A 5,210-nucleotide genomic window follows, 5' to 3' on the forward strand; every position below is an offset into this window, starting at 1 on the left:
CTCCTGCTTCAGCCTCCCAAGTAGCTGGGATTACAGGCGCCTGCTACCACGCCCAGCTAATTTTTTGTATTTTTAGTAGAGATGGGGTTTCTCCATGTTGGCCAGGCTGGTCTCGAACTCCTAACCTCAGGTGATCCACCTGCCTCGGCCTCCCAAAGTGCTGGAATTACAGGAGTGAGCCACCGTGCCCAGCTCCCATAATTTTTTAATACTATCATCCATAAAAATGTCAGCATTTTTATTCAGTGGGGTTTCTCTTCTCCTGGTACAAGTTGAAAATAATAGACAGGGTCCACACTTTCCTTGTCTACTATTTGAGAGACAGGGTCTTGCTCTGTCACCCAGGCTGGAGTGCAGTGGGCAATCACAGCTCACTGTAACCTCAAACTCCTGGCCTCAAGTGATATTCCTGCCTCAGCCTCCCAAAACACTGGGATTACAGGCCTGAGCCACCACACCCAGACCAAATTCTGTGTTTTTTGTTTGGTTGGTTGGTTGGTTGGTTTTTTTTGAGATGAAGTCTTGCTCTTGTCCCCCAGGCTGGAGTGCAATGGCATAATCTTGGCTCACTGCAACCTCCACCTCTCTGGTTCAAGCGATTCTCCTGCCTCAGCCTCCCAAGTAACTGGGATTACAGGCGCCTGCCACCACGCCCAGCTAAGTTTTGTATTTTTAGTAGAGACAGGGTTTCACTATGTTGGCCAGGCTGGTCTCAAACTCCTGACCTCCGGTGATCTGCCCGTCTTGGCCTCCCAAAGTGCTAGGATTACAGGCATGAGCCACCACGCCAAGAAAGGTGATCAGCCAAGAAAGGTTGGGAGAAATCTAATTACATTGTCAAAAAGCAATTTTTCATACTAGTCTAAGGGACTAACAACATTTAGGAAGAACCTGGCTTGCCATGGAACGTAGAAGATGTGGGTGAGTGTTAATGACAGTGGGTGTCATGGCCGGGAGCGGTGACTCACTCCTGTAATCCCAGCACTTTGGGAGGTCGAGGAAGGCAGATCATTTGAGGTCAAGAGTTCAAGACCAGCCTGGCCAACATAGTGAAACACTGTCTCTACTAAAAATACTAACATTAGTCTGGTGTGCTTGCGTGTGTCTGTAATCATAGCTACTTGGGAGGCTGAGGCATGAGAATCACTTGAATCCAAGAAGCAGAGGTTGCAGTGAGCTGAGATCCCGCCACTGCACTCCAGCCTGGGTGACAGAGTAAGACTCTGTCTCAAAAAAAACAAAAAACAAACAAAAAAAAAAACAGTAGATGTCAAAGGTACATCTTCATATCCCATAGGACACTTGTTTAAATTTTGCCAGGTCAAAGGGAGATTATTCTTATTCTGACTTTAACCCACACTGATTCTAATATATTGAGTTGTGTCATTTTCCTTTAAGGAAGTACAAAGTTTCAATGAAACAGCTGAATTGATAGGAGTTCCAAGAATTGCAACAAATGGAATAAAAAGAATAATGAAATCATTCACAAAAGAGGCCATTCACAGACAGCTTGGTACCACTATAGTAAAAAAAAATAAAGAACAAACTGAAGTGAAAGGAAAGTATAGCTCAGGATTCTGGATTTTAGAAGTTTTATCCAGCAGTCGTTAGCTCTCCTGGCTAGTGTGATACCTGTGATGGTGTTTCACTGTTGGAACAGCAAGCACTGTCTTAATTGAGGCTTGCCTCCGGGTGCTGTTTTGGTGTGGGGCCAAGTACCTTTGGGCAGTGTTTTGCACCTCTGAGAGTGAAATGACTCCCGTGGAGTTGGTCCTAATCTGAGTGCAAACAATCTTTTCTGTTAAAAAAAATAGTTTTGAGGCCAGATGTGGGGGCTCACTCCTATAATCCCAGCACTTTGGGAGGCTGAGGCGGGCAGATCACTTGAGGTCAGGAGTTCGAGACTAGCATGGCCAACATGGTGAAACCCTGTCTCTACTAAAAATACAAAACATTAGCTGGGCCTGATGGCACGCACCTGTAGTCCCAGATACTCAGGAGGCTGAGGTGGGAGGATCGCTTGAACCCAGGAGGTGGAGGTTGCAGTAAGCCAAAATTGCACCACTGTACTCCAGCCTGGGTGACACAGCAAGACCCTGTTTCAAAAAAAAAAAGTAGGGCCGGGCGCGGTGGCTCACGCTTGTAATGCCAGCACTTTGGGAGGCCGAGGCGGGCGGATCACGAGGTCAGGAGATCGAGACCACGGTGAAACCCCGTCTCTACTAAAAATACAAAAAATTAGCCGGGCGTGGTGGCGGGCGCCTGTAGTCCCAGCTGCTCGGAAAGGCTGAGGCAGGAGAATGGTGTGAACCCGGGAGGCAGAGCTTGCAGTGAGCCGAGATTGCGCCACTGCACTCCAGCCTGGGCGACAGAGCAAGACTCCGTCTCAAAAAAAAAAAAAGTTTTGGGTTCAGTTTAATTTCTTTCGAAAAGATTTTTTTTTTTTAGAGATAGGGTCTTGCTATGTTACCCAGGTTTGTCTTGACTCCTGAGCTCAAGAAGTCCTTGTGCCTCAGCCTCTCAAAGTCCTGGGATTACAGGTGTGAGCCACCATGCCCAGCCAAGTTTAATTTTTTTGTTTGTTTTTGCTTTTGTTTTGTTTTGTTTTGTTTTTTGAGACAGGGTCTCACTCTGTTGGCCAGGCTGGAGTGCAGTGGCACGATCACAGTTCACTACAGCCTCGACCTCCCAGGCCCAAGCAATTCACCCACCTCAGCCTCCCCAAGTTAGCTGGGACTACAGGCGTGCACCACCACGCCTGGCTAATGTTTTGATTTTTCTGTAGAAATGGAGTTTCACTATGTTGTTCAGGCTGGTCTGGAACTCCCGGCCTCAAGCCATCCTCCCACCTCAGCCTCCCAAAATCCTGAGATTATAGGCGTGAGCCACTGTGCCCAGCTAAGTTTCATTTCTGACCTATAAACGTTATCATTATAGGTCCTTCTGCTTAAGAGATACAACGGAAGTGTACCTATTCATTCATTCCACAAATATTGTGTGCCAGGCCCCACGCTGAGCTGAGTACTGTTCTAGGCACATGATATGTAACAGCAAGTAAAACATTCCTATCCTCACCAAGCTGATATTCAAGTGAAGGTGACAGACGAGAAACATAATGCAGAAGGAAATCAGGTAATGTGTGAGAAGGTGGTGAGTGCTATAGTGAAATAAGATCAAGGTTAGGTGGATCTGGCTTGTGTGGAGAAGCAAGTTGCAATCTTAAGGGTAAGATTTGTTGAGAATTAATTTTAAGCAAACGGTGCAAATGTTTAGGGGAAGAACAATCCAGGAAGTGGTAACAGTTGCACAGAGTCCCAAGAAAGCAGTATAGTGGCTTATTCCAGAAACAGCAAGGAGGCCAAAGTACTGCATAGTGGGCCAGGTGGGAAGGTCAAGGAGATTGGGTAGGGCCTGGGGCTGTTGAAGGATTTCAGTTTCCACTGTTTCCTTGCTTCCTCTGAATAAAGGACTTTTGAGCAGAGAGGAACTCAATTTGGCTTTCATTTTAAAGGGTCTCTGTGGGCCAGGAGCAGTGGCTGATGCCTATAATTCCAGCACTTTGGGAGACTGAGGTGGGTGGATCACCTGAGGTCAGGAGATCGAGACCAGCCAGGCCAACATGGTGAAACCCCATCTGTACTGAAAATACAAAAAGTAGCTGGATGTGGTGGCGGCGCCTGTAATCCCAGCTACTTGGGCAGCTAAGGCAGGAGAAAGGAGAATCGCTTGAACCCAGGAGGCGTAGGTTGCAGTGAGCTGAGATCATGCCATTGCACTCCAGCCTGGGTGACAGAGCAAGACAATGTCTTTTTTTTTTTTTTGGAGATGGAGTCTCGCTCTGTCACCCAGGCTGGAGTGCAGTGGCACGACCTTGGCTCACTGCAAGCTCTGCCTCCCGGGTTCATGCCATTCTCCTGCCTCAGCATCTCCGAGTAGCTGGGACTACAGGCACCTGCCACCACGCCTGGCTAATTTTTTGTATTTTTAGTAGAGACAGGGTTTCACCGTGGTCTCAATCTCCTGACCTCGTGATCCGCCCGCCTCAGCCTCCCAAAGTGCTGGGATTACAAGCGTGAGCCACCGCGCCCGGCCGACAATGTCTTAAAAAAAAAAAAAAAAAAAAAAAGGTGGGGTGGGGGCCAGGCACTGTGGCTCAAGCCTGTAATCCCAACACTTTGGGAGGCCGAGGCAGGCAGATCACAAAGTCAGGAGATCAAGACCATCCTGGCTAACATGGTGAAACCCCGTCTGTACTAATAATACAAAAACAAAAAACAAAAAACAAAATTAGCTGGGCATTGTGGCAGGCGCCTGTAGTCCCAGCTACTCGGGAGGCTGAGGCAGGAGAATGGCGTTGAACCCGGGAGGTGGAGGTTGCAGTGAGCCGAAATTGTGCCACTGCACTCCAGCCTGGGCGACAGAGCGAGACTCTGTCTCAACAACAACAACAAAAAAAGCCGGGGGAGTGGTCTCTGTGGCCTCCCTGTTGAGAATAGACTGAAGGGGACAAGACAGAAACAAGGAGACCAGGTGGGACAGGTTGGGAGCCTACTGTAATGATCCAGGCAAGAGCTGAGAGTGGTTCAAACCAGCGTGTAGAGTGGCAGGGGTATAAAAGGATCACATTCTGGATGAGTTCTGCAAACAGAACCAACAGAATTTACAGAGGGATGGGATGCGGGCTGGGAGAGAAAGAAAAGAGTCAAAGTGACTCCAAGGTTTGAAGCCTGAACAATTACAAAAAATGGAGTTGTCATCAGCTGTGGTGGGGAAGCTGCTGATGCAGCAGGCTTGAGGGTAGATCAGGAGTTCAGTTTTGGATACACTGCTTTGACATCCAAATGGGGCCATAAGTGGGCTTTGGATATGTGAATCTGGAGTTCAGGAGAGAGGTCTGAGCAGGAGACATAATTTGGGAGTTGTAAGTATGTAGATAGATAATAGTTATTCATTTTTTTCCATCCTTTTAACGTGAACATTTTTAAGCATACACAAATGTGCATACATTTAGTACATATACCTTCTACCTTCATTCAACAATTATTAACATTTTGCCATATTAGTTCTATATTTCTCTATCTTTTTAAAATAAAAATAGAGACAGGTTCTCACTTTGTTGCCCAGGCTAGTTTCAAACTCCTGGGCTCATGCAATCCTCTCGCTTTGGCCTCCAAAAGTGCTGGTATTACAGGCATGAGCCACCACGCCCA

At 47.3% G+C, this 5,210-nt stretch overlaps 1 non-coding gene across 1 annotated transcript; it reads left to right on the forward strand.

Annotated features, from left to right (window-relative positions):
* The first annotated feature begins 1,596 nt into the window (after window positions 1-1,596).
* LOC115838448 lies at window positions 1,597-1,793 on the forward strand. Its single transcript, XR_004033475.1, has one exon. It is a non-coding gene; the product is annotated as a small nucleolar RNA SNORA74 (small nucleolar RNA).
* The last annotated feature ends 3,417 nt before the right edge of the window (window positions 1,794-5,210 follow it).

The sequence above is a fragment of the Nomascus leucogenys genome, chromosome 14, assembly GCF_006542625.1.
Source record: "Nomascus leucogenys isolate Asia chromosome 14, Asia_NLE_v1, whole genome shotgun sequence".
Lineage (NCBI taxonomy): Eukaryota > Metazoa > Chordata > Mammalia > Primates > Hylobatidae > Nomascus > Nomascus leucogenys.